Consider the following 12,688-nt stretch of genomic DNA (forward strand, 5'->3'; position numbering starts at 1 on the left):
CAAAACGTCACCGTAGGGTAATTCCATTAGGAACGTCACCCATATCAAAATATGCACAACACAATGCATTCAACAAACCTGAACTCAATCAGCACATAATAAATAATCAAATGACATATTTATTAAAATAAAAAGAACCTTAACGTCTTCTCGCCACACCCATCCCCGCTAACTCGGGACACTCCGACTTACGATGTCCTTCTTGTTGGCAATTGAAGCACACCGTGCCATCACCCTTTGGCACCGAACATTCCCAAGACTTGTGACCCCTCAAGCCACAATTGTAACACCTAGACGCACTGGAGTCCGATATAATCATCCGTGTACCACTCGTGCTCACATTTGCACCCTTAGTCCTCTTACTTGGAGCACCATACGAAACAACCCTTCTCTCACTTGAAGGTTCACCCATCTTCGATCGCGAATATGACTCGAAGCCCCTAGCCACGGCGAATAATTTCGCAAACGATTTCGCCTGACCTCTGCTAATTTTGTTCTTCAAGTCATCATTCAAGGTTCGATAGAAATCTTCCATCAACAAATGATCATTTCCCAAATACTCCGGGCAAAAACGAGCCTTCGCTATAAAGGTCGTCTTGAGAGTATTTAAATCCATAGAACCCTGTTGCAAATTTCGCATCTCATTACGCAATTCCGACAAGTCAGCTGAGGTCTGGAACTCCTCAAAGAATTCCTCCTTAAACTCATCCCACGATAATGCCATAAACGGCTCACCACCGATAAGATCAATCTTACCATCCAACCAATCCTTCGCCCTACCCCGCAACAAGCTAGTAGCGAGTCTTGTCCTCTTCTCGGGAGGACATTCAATAGTGCGAAAACACCCTTCGATATCCGAGATCCATGTTGTGATCACCAAAGGATCCGGTTTCCCGTCATACATCGGGGGTTTAGTCCTCATGAAGCTTTTAAGACAACGCTCCATTTCACTACTACTTCAAAATTCGGAATACTTCCTATCCATTTCTTCCCGAAAGACACCCATTTGCTCCGCAACGGCGGCCGCAACTCTAGCGTTAAACTCAACGTCGTTCGTCTCGATCTCATTTTGCGTCGTCATTCTAAAGAATGCAAAACGATTAGTCCACGAACGTATAAAACAACACGTACAACACCGCCCCGCCTCGCTAAACACTCGTCGTACATCACTTGTTAGACACGATTTGCACCCATAATAAGGTTTGCAAGTCCTTATTACGCACACACGTCGTCTCAACTCGTTCGTACAACGACCGCCTCGCTCGATGATATAAACTAACACAAACCAAAAATTCTAGACGTTATAAACACACGCAAGAATTACATCACAACACAAGCCAAAATCCAAGTTAGTCCACCTACAAACAAGGCACTAACTATAACCCGTTCTGACCCGTACACCTACAAGTCCCGTAACAAATAAGCACACATAAAAAGTCTAAGTCTAGGCGCCTATCTCAAGTCACCTAAATCCCTTAGACCATGCTCTGATACCACTTGAAACAACTCAACCCGTATTTAAACCGGCCCGTAAAATTTTTTCTTTAATACATTGATATTTAGGTCCCAATTATGTTTCAAAACATCATTAACACAATTAATAAGTTCAATAAACTTTTTAAACATTTAATACATAGTTAAATTTCCAAACGAGCATGGTGAATGGGAATACGCTACCCAATCCTGATAACTCCAAAAGCACACTTCTAAAGCAAACTACGCGAGTCCAGTAGTCCTCATGCTTACCCGAGCCACCGCCTCCATGCAAATCTATAAAAATGTAAACAATGAGACGGTAAGCTAACGCTTTGTGAGTGAGAATATACTACATACATATATATGCATAAAATGGACACGCCACGCAAGTAATCAAATAACGCATACCGGAGCATCCAAGCATAAAGGCAAGCTAAGCTAAGCATACCGTACGATCACTAAGCAACAAGCTAAAATAACAACAAATATAAGTTCAGCAACGACGATGTGCACAACGCCAATAAGCTACACCCGGAGGGTTAGCTACAACACAACAATACGACAATATATAAAACAATATATAAACGTCCAAGGTTAACCCCTTAACCCAATACCAAAACCAACTACCCAATACCAAAATGAAGATTGGTCGAACTACAAGAGCCTTAGTAAATCCGCATCCACACGAGACTACTATCTTCAATAACATAACAACATCGAGGTTGACCGAACTACACGAGCCTTAGTAATCTGCAACCACGCGAGATCACTACCTCAATAAGATGACCGAACTACATGAGTCATCGTGAATCCGAACTACACGAGACTCACTTTCTCAATAAGATGACCGAAACTACATGCATCATCGTGAATCCGCATCCACACGTGATCCACTTCTCAAATCACAACTCAATACCAACCCTTCGCCATTGGGGTTGTATAATCCACATCACAAGCATATGTGATATCGTACACATAAAGTGTGCACCTCGCCAAAGGTGGTCAACCAAGACGCACAACCGTGCCAATTGGACCTATACGCAAGTCCATCAAAATCCACCTATATGTGAAGTGAGCTCTATAACCGAGAACCACTTCACCCGACCCGCACCCATCCTACACATACATATGCACATAGGATATTAACACTCACCTTGTTGCCTTGATGAATGCCACCGAAATAATCCGCAACTCGCTGATGGAATGTACCTATTCCATTATCAAAAATACAACAACACAATTAGGGATGATTTACAAACCAACCCAAATTTACAACTAGTGCAATCTCGACCCAAATGCACCTCGAAGCACAAACCGCGCCCAAACTAACCAATAATCACTAATGTGACGACCCGGAGATTTCCGACCAAATTTAAACTTAATCTTTATATGATTTTGAAACGATAAGCAAAGTCTGTAAAGTTGAGTCTCAAAAATTTTGAAGTGTTTCATATATGCAATTACCATTCGATTGTTCTCGATGATTCACGAACAACTATTTGTTAATAGAGATGTATATATATATATAATAATTGGAAGTATAATTTAAAATATTGTTGTTATGAAATATGATATTATAATAATTATTTAAAAACATATCTATATATAAATAAAAGTATATTAAAAATAAATATTAAATAATTATAATACTCGTTTGATGTTTCGATTGATATTAAGCAAGTTAACTTCAAACTTATGTAATTTTAAAATAAACAGTGATACGAAGATGAGTTCTATAAATTTTAGGCTTATTAAAGATATATTTAGGAACCATTTATTGAATTTTAAAACTTTTCATATTTTACTTGGGTTTGGGAGTGAATAATTAATGTATTTTTTTATTTAATAGTTAATACTCGAATTTTATACCATAATGACCAAAATAAATAAATATAGTTAATTTAAAAATATGGGATTTTTCTGAACACTTTTATCCGCCACTAATTTCGCACGATACACAGTCTATGAAAACTGTCGGTAGTTAAATGACAAGTAATAGGCTGCTTTACTGTTTTAAGTTTCGTTTCCTATTCTCTGCACATGGATATTGATTGAATATTAATATTCATCTTATTATGTATCATACCCTACCATGTTATCAATTTCACTACCACTTGATTAATGTATACATATTATATATATGCTTGCATGTAGAGTATCAATCACACACCCACTACTACTACTCAATTACGTTTTTTTTCTTCTTTTCGTGACCATGACATCAACCAATTGAAACACTACAATAATTCTTTAAGTTTCAACATCTATTTTCTGGATCAAAGCTATCATTTATGTTCCTGTATTCGTCCAAAAACAAACACCTTCCACTTGATTTAATTTAAATGATTGCATATGCTTTTGTCTTCCAGGTGCATCGACCAACCAAAAACCCAAAAGACGTTACATTCGAGTCATCGAGTTCATCAAGATTATTATTAAGTCAATTATAGTTGGATGTATTATGAAATGGTATGCATGCCGTCAACTTTCATTGTAATGAAAGTTTGTCTTTTAAAAACAAATGCAATGTTTGTAAAATGTATCATATAGAGGTCGAGTACCTCGCGATGTAACTAAATGTAATGTATTCGTCCAGATGGATTAGGACAGGTCGTTATAGGTGGTATAAGAGCGGTGGTCTTAGCGAACTAGGTCTTGCATTAGTGTGTGTAACTGATAGTTGATTAGATGCATTAGTGAGTCTGGACTTCGACCGTGTCTGCATGTCAAAAGTTTTGCTTATCATTTCATGTCGAAAATTTCCTGCTTATCATTCTTAGGGAATCACTTGCTTATCATTCTTAATCTAGAAATATCTTACTGCCTGGATTGCATGAATAGTATACAGACAAAATTCATACCTTAGCGTATCTGCTAATTCATATCTTAGCATATCTGTTACAGTAAACTTTGCCTAACATATTCCGTAGATTCCTCCGTAACTTATGGGATTTTGGTATTATATATGCATATGTAAATTATGTATTGCAGGGTACTAATCTACATCCTATAATCTATTTCTTATCAAAAATACTTCATCTGATCGTACGAGATGAATCCTTCAACCAGTTCGAGTCCCTCAGATTCTGATAGCTATTCCGATAGTTATTCTGACAGTTATTCCGATAGTTATTCCGACAGCTATTCCGACATGGATTTTCACTCGAGCTCCGAAAGCAGTATAACCGGAATGAATCAACCAATCATCCATCCCCAATTCATCGGATGGGTTCATAGTCGACTTAATCAAAGGAGACGCAAAGAAGGTGATCCTTTCCATCAACCAAATTCACCTCTTGGTGAAAGAACCTGAAGCACTTACCGGTGAACCAGTCCGAAATACCATTTTCACCCTCATTCCCCGAATATCTCGTCATGATTACATACTATCTCAGATTCTAAACCTTATTCATCCGCTCGTTCCGACCGACAATCATCCCGAAATAATAGAAGAAGTTAACGAACTTCGCGCTCGAGTAGTGGCTTTGGAAAATATGGTGCAAAATGTACCAGCTTCAACAACATCAACGACATCAACAGTACCACCAGCAACAACACAAACCACAACAACACACGCCTCAACATCACAATCTGTACCTCGAGCATAATCATCATTCTACATGACGTTCTACATCATTTATCTTCGTTCGACATGGCGATTATGTAATCTCTAATGTTTTAGAAATTATATATTCTTGTTCTAACGGTAAATCAAATGAGTTTAATATCATATAAACTCATTAAATCCAAGATTACATCTGAAGAAAATATATATAGGTATGTATATTTTCATAAAGATTGTAATTAAAAATTCTTTTGTACAAACGATTAATGGTGAAAATATTTTAACGGGTAGGTAATACCAGAGGAATATTTAGATTTCACATTAATAAGTTACACTGTACATTCTTTCAATTCTGATTCAATAGTTATTTACTATCCTACTTACATCCACCGGTGCACGTATCCGTTCACCACAGAATAACCATTTTCATTCAATTTCATATTTGGATTTTGACCTATCAGAATCCGACAAGTGGCATAATGAAGAAAACATTGGACAAAATAAAATTTGTTAGAAAAAAACAAATTAACAATGAAAAATTTTGTTAAGAATCCACGCTAACAAAATCCTAGCTAATTGTTCCTAGATAACTGTTAATTCCTTATTGTACATTTAATTATCGCAATTTATTTTATCGCAATTTAATTCTCGTAATTTTATTTATTGTCATTTACATTCTGTTATTTACTTTACGCACTTTATTTATCATCATTTAATTTCTGTTATTTATTTTACGCACTTTAAATATCGGGACACGTACACAAGGTTTTGACATATCAAATCGACGCATCTATATATATTATTTGGAATAACCATAGACACTCTATATGCAGTAATGCTTGAGTTAGCTATACAGGGTTGAGGTTAATTCTACAATAATATATATACTTTGAGTTGTGATCGAGTCTGAGACATGTACATGGGTCACGATACGTATTAATTAATTCGAATATTATATATTAAGCTATATATAAATTATTGGACTGTTAACTGTGGACTATCAATTGTGGACTACTAACATTGGACAATTAAAATGAATTAAAATACTGATTATAACATATGAAACTAAACAATTCTTCAAGCTTGCCACTTGATTTCATCTTAAACCTTATTGGTATCTTGACGATTATAATCTGTGTTCAAACCTTTCATGATTCTTGAAAACATCTCAATCGAGAAGATGAACCAAACGCACTTCATCTACGGAAGAAAAGATTGATGCATATAGTTATGCACCTGAAAACACTCAGGACCTAAGTAAACGTTTAACACGTATCTATGCTAGCTCCTTTAGCATTGTTATTTCCGAAAATAACAATGCCATTTCTTTCCAAATTAGCCAATTTTGTCACAGCTTCAGCAAATCAATTTCGATTTTCAGTCGGACTAGCCTTATTATAACCTTGATATATATGCGTGCTCTTTTATTGTTACCGGGGAACCTTTTATATTCCACCATATTACCAGCAGATGTACCAGCAACCTCGTCGCTCCTTGGCTTAAATCCCTCCGACAAATCACTATATTTATCTATTGAAATCTCATCATGTACTCATCCGCATCTTGTAACAAGAATTGCCATACCAATTACCGGGAATTAGCAAATCTGTATTGTGAGTCTCGCAATGTTTCCACATCAACAGTTATATATATCCATATAACATTTATCTCTTAGAACTATGATCTTCCATTCTGAAAAGCACCCAGTCTGCGAATTAATACTCTGAATTTTGAAAAGTTAAATGAAGCAACAAAAACTGTAAATGACCTCAACAGCCAAAAGTTGATGATAAAGAATTGTATGTTGGCAAAGCTCGAAAAAAGTTTGAAACTGAAAAACTGATTGAGCAAACTACGAAGGAGTCTCTGAACAAATCACAAGGACTAAAATTATACATTAAGAATCCTGATGATTCTGTATCTGATGAAATCTTTAACGAATACCTTGCTTCTGACTCCAAACACTTGCGGACAACTTTTCTTCACCATCCTTCGATATTAGAAATTCCAAGATATCATCGTATCTTTCATTATAAATATCCTCCATATTTCTGAAGATATTTTCATAACTATTCTTATCTGAAATCATTAATCTCTTCGTGCTATCAGTGTTACATCATATAGAAACTATTATTTTCTATATTCTGTAAACTTTCGAGCTTAAAATATGAATGCTATTGAAGTAATGTTGGGAACTGATGCATGAGTTAGTATAATATAATGACACTTGATCAACGTGATTGTAGTGACCCGAACTTTTCCATGTTTATATATATTAATTGAGATTGATATTTACATGATTAAATGTTTCCAACATGTTAAGCAATCAAACTTGTTAAGACTTGATTAATTGAAATATGTTTCATATAGACAATTGACCACCCAAGTTGACCGGTGATTCACGAACGTTAAAACTTGTAAAAACTATATGATGACATATATATGGATATATGGATATATATATATATATAGTTAACATGATACTATTATAAGTAAACATATCATTAAGTATATTAACAATGAACTACGTATGTAAAAACAAGACTACTAACTTAATGATTTTTAAACGAGACATATATGTAACGATTATCGTTGTAAAGACATTTAATGTATATATATCATATTAAGAGATATTCATACATGATAATATCATGATAATATAATAATTTAAAATCTCATTTAATATTATAAACATTGGGTTAACAACATTTAACAAGATCGTTAACCTAAAGGTTTCAAAACAACACTTACATGTAACGACTAACGATGACTTAACGACTCAGTTAAAATGTATATACATGTAGTGTTTTAATATGTATTTATACACTTTTGAAAGACTTCAATACACTTATCAAAATACTTCTACTTAACAAAAATGCTTACAATTACATCCTCGTTCAGTTTCATCAACAATTCTACTCGTATGCACCCGTATTCGTACTCGTACAATACACAGCTTTTAGATGTATGTACTATTAGTATATACACTCCAATGATCAGCTCTTAGCAGCCCATGTGAGTCACCTAACACATGTGGGAACCATCATTTGGCAACGAGCATGAAATATCTCATAAAATTACAAAAATATGAGTAATCATTCATGACTTATTTACATGAAAACAAAATTACATATCCTTTATATCTAATCCATACACCAACGACCAAAAACACCTACAAACACTTTCATTCTTCAATTTTCTTCATCTAGTTAATCTCTCTCAAGGTCTATCTTCAAGTTCTAAGTGTTCTTCATATATTCTACAAGTTCTAGTTACATAAAATCAAGAATACTTTCAAGTTTGCTAGCTCACTTCCAATCTTGTAAGGTGATCATCCAACCTCAAGAAATCTGTGTTTCTTACAGTAGGTTATCATTCTAATACAAGTAATAATCATATTCAAACTTTGGTTCAACTTCTATAACTATAACAATCTTATTTCAAGTGATGATCTTACTTGAACTTGTTTTCGTGTCATGATTCTGCTTCAAGAACTTCGAGCCATCCAAGGATCCGTTGAAGCTAGATCCATTTTTCTCTTTTCCAGTAGGTTTATCCAAGGAACTTAAGGTAGTAATGATGTTCATAACATCATTCGATTCATACATATAAAGCTATCTTATTCGAAGGTTTAAACTTGTAATCACTAGAACATAGTTTAGTTAATTCTAAACTTGTTCGCAAACAAAAGTTAATCCTTCTAACTTGACTTTTAAAATCAACTAAACACATGTTCTATATCTATATGATATGCTAACTTAATGATTTAAAACCTGGAAACACAAAAAACACCGTAAAACCGGATTTACGCCGTCGTAGTAACACCGCGGGCTGTTTTGGGTTAGTTAATTAAAAACTATGATAAACTTTGATTTAAAAGTTGTTATTCTGAGAAAATGATTTTTATTATGAACATGAAACTATATCCAAAAATTATGGTTAAACTCAAAGTGGAAGTATGTTTTCTAAAATGGTCATCTAGACGTCGTTCTTTCGACTGAAATGACTACCTTTACAAAAATGACTTGTAACTTATTTTTCCGACTATAAACCTATACTTTTTCTGTTTATATTCATAAAATAGAGTTCAATATGAAACCATAGCAATTTGATTCACTCAAAACGGATTTAAAATGAAGAAGTTGTGGGTAAAACAAGATTGGATAATTTTTCTCATTTTAGCTACGTGAAAATTGGTAACAAATATATTCCAACCATAACTTAATCAACTTGTATTGTATATTATGTAATCTTGAGATACCATAGACACGTATACAATGTTTCGACCTATCATGTCGACACATCTATATATATTTCGGAACAACCATAGACACTCTATATGTGAATGTTGGAGTTAGCTATACAGGGTTGAGGTTGATTCCAAAATATATATAGTTTGAGTTGTGATCAATATTGAGATACGTATACACTGGGTCGTGGATTGATTCAAGATAATATTTATCGATTTATTTCTGTACATCTTACTGTGGACAACTAGTTGTAGGTTACTAACGAGGACAGCTGACTTAATAAACTTAAAACATCAAAATATATTAAAAGTGTTGTAAATATATTTTGAACATACTTTGATATATATGTATATATTGTTATAGGTTCGTGAATCAACCAGTGGTCAAGTCTTACTTCCCGACGAAGTAAAAATCTGTGAAAGTGAGTTATAGTTCCACTTTTAAAATCTAATATTTTTGGGATGAGAATACATGCAGGTTTTATAAATGATTTACAAAATAGACACAAGTACGTGAAACTACATTCTATGGTTGAATTATCGAAATCGAATATGCCCTTTTTTATTAAGTCTGGTAATCTAAGAATTAGGGAACAGACACCCTAATTGACGCGAATCCTAAAGATAGATCTATTGGGCCTAACAAACCCCATCCAAAGTACCGGATGCTTTAGTACTTCGAAATTTATATCATAACCGAAGGGTGTCCCGGAATGATGGGGATATTCTTATATATGCATCTTGTTAATGTCGGTTACCAGGTGTTCACCATATGAATGAATTTTATCTCTATGTATGGGATGTGTATTGAATTATGAAATCTTGTGGTCTATTATTATGATTTGATATATATAGGTTAAACCTATAACTCACCAACATTTTTGTTGATGTTTTAAGCATGTTTATTCTCAGGTGATTATTAAGAGCTTCCGCTGTCGCATACTTAAATAAGGACGAGATTTGGAGTCCATGCTTGTATGATATTGTGTAAAAACTGCATTCAAGAAACTTATTTTGTTGTAACATATTTGTATTGTAAACCATTATGTAATGGTCGTGTGTAAACAGGATATTTTAGATTATCATTAGTTGATAATCTACGTAAAGCTTTTTAAACCTTTATTGATGAAATAAAGGTTATGGTTTGTTTTAAAATGAATGCAGTCTTTGAAAAACGTCTCATATAGAGGTTAAAACCTCGCAACGAAATCAATTAATATGGAACGTTCTTAATCAATAAGAACGGGACATTTCAGTGATTATATTATAGTAAGTCATGCTGAGTTTCTAATGAAACGTGGTGATTCACAGATCATAACGTCATCACGTGCCATGTTACATAACTCTTTCATTCTGCTAAACTTCTGAACATATCAAGAAAATATATTCTTGATAGTTCTATTCCCAGTGATTCTGGTAATTTGACAAATCAAATCGTGCGATTACGTTCTTTCTTGTTTAGAACATTAAGTTCATTCAAAATTCCATACTTACAAATTCTGGATCGTTACTCGCTTTACTAGAGGTCAAGAAGATAATAAAAAGGCAAAGAGCTCCAAAATATAAGAAAAAATATAAAGCCCAATAACAACACGGAGGTTACAAATCGTGGATATTAATACGAATAACGATATAAAGACACGGTATAATTAAGAATAGTATCACCCCAAGGTAATAGTAGAAGTAAACAGATTTTTTTTTTTGGTGAAAGATTGAAAAGAAGGATGACAGGAATAATAATTAGAAGAATATCAAGGATTAGAAACGGGATTAAGCATTTACACAATTTTTTTGGATGTATGAACTAAGAAAGAAAGTATAGGAATGGTGAAAATAATGGAACGGAAAAAGTTTAATTTATAATTGGAATATCAGACAGAGTGATCGAGGCAGATCACCGTATTTAATTATAGAGATCTTAATTTCCTTATTCACTGAAGAATCAAATCTTATAGATTTTGAAGATTTTCTTTAAATCCCTTAAATTCTTGAAATCAACCGTGACTACGTCACCGGTTAAGTCAAATCTTCATTTACTCATTTTCACTCTTTTGTGATTGCTTCATTCGTACTTTTCGAGTAATCGAATTATTTTATCCTTATTACTCAATGGCAATAAAACTCTATTTATCAGCTTATATGAGTCATGAAAACATATTTATTGTCAGCCATGATGATCCCACTCAAATTTCGGGACGGAATTTCTTTAACGAGTAGGTACTGTGACGACCCGGAGATTTTCGACCAAATTTAAACTTAATCTTTATATGATTTCGAAACGATAAGCAAAGTCTGTAAAGTTTAGTCTTAAAAATTTTGAACTGTTTCATATATGCAATTACCATTCGACTGTTCTCGATGATTCACGAACAACTATTTGTAAATAGAGATGTGTATATATATAATAATTGGAAGTATAATTTAAAATACTGTTGTTATGAAATATGATATTATAATAATTATTAAAAAACATATCTATATATTAATAAAAGTATATTAAAAATAAATATTAAATAATTGTAATACTCGTTTGATGTTTCGATTGATATTAAGCAAGTTAAATTCAAACTTATGTAATTTTAAAATAAACGGTGATACAAAAATGAGTTCTATAAATTTTAGGCTTATTAAAGATATATTTAGGAACCATTTATTGAATTTTAAAACTTTTCATATTTTACTTGGGGTTGGAGTGAATAATTAATGTATTTTTTTTATTTAATAGTTAATACTCGAATTTTATACCATAATGACCAAAATAAATAAATATAGTTAATTTAAAAATATGGGATTTTTCTGAACACTTTTATCCGCCACTAATTTTGCATGATACACAGTCCATGAAAACTGTCGGTAGTTAAATGACAAGTAATAGGCTGCTTTACTGTTTTAAGTTTCGTTTCATATTCTCTGCACATGGATATTGATTGAATATTAATATTCATCTTATTATGTATCATACCCTACCATGTTATCAATTTCACTACCACTTGATTAATGTATACATATTATATATATGCTTGCATGTGGAGTATCAATCACACACCCACTACTACTACTCAATTACGTTTTTTTTTTCTTCTTTTCATGACCATGACATCAACCAATTGAAACACCACAATAATTCTTTAAGTTTCAACATCTATTTTCTGGATCAAAGCTATCATTTATGTTCCTGTATTCATCCAATAACAAACACCTTCCGCTTGATTTAATTTAAATGATTGCATATGCTTTTGTCTTCCTGGTGCATCGAACAACCAAAAACCCAAAAGGGGTTCGGCACTTTTAGCCACAGCACACAACAACCCATTTAACCACCGGCTCATGATCTTCATCTAATCCTTTTTCTGACCAAAACAAAGAACCACCTTGAACCACCATCACTTTTGTTGCTT

The sequence above is a fragment of the Rutidosis leptorrhynchoides genome, chromosome 11, assembly GCF_046630445.1.
Source record: "Rutidosis leptorrhynchoides isolate AG116_Rl617_1_P2 chromosome 11, CSIRO_AGI_Rlap_v1, whole genome shotgun sequence".
In the NCBI taxonomy this organism is placed as follows: Eukaryota; Viridiplantae; Streptophyta; class Magnoliopsida; order Asterales; family Asteraceae; genus Rutidosis; species Rutidosis leptorrhynchoides.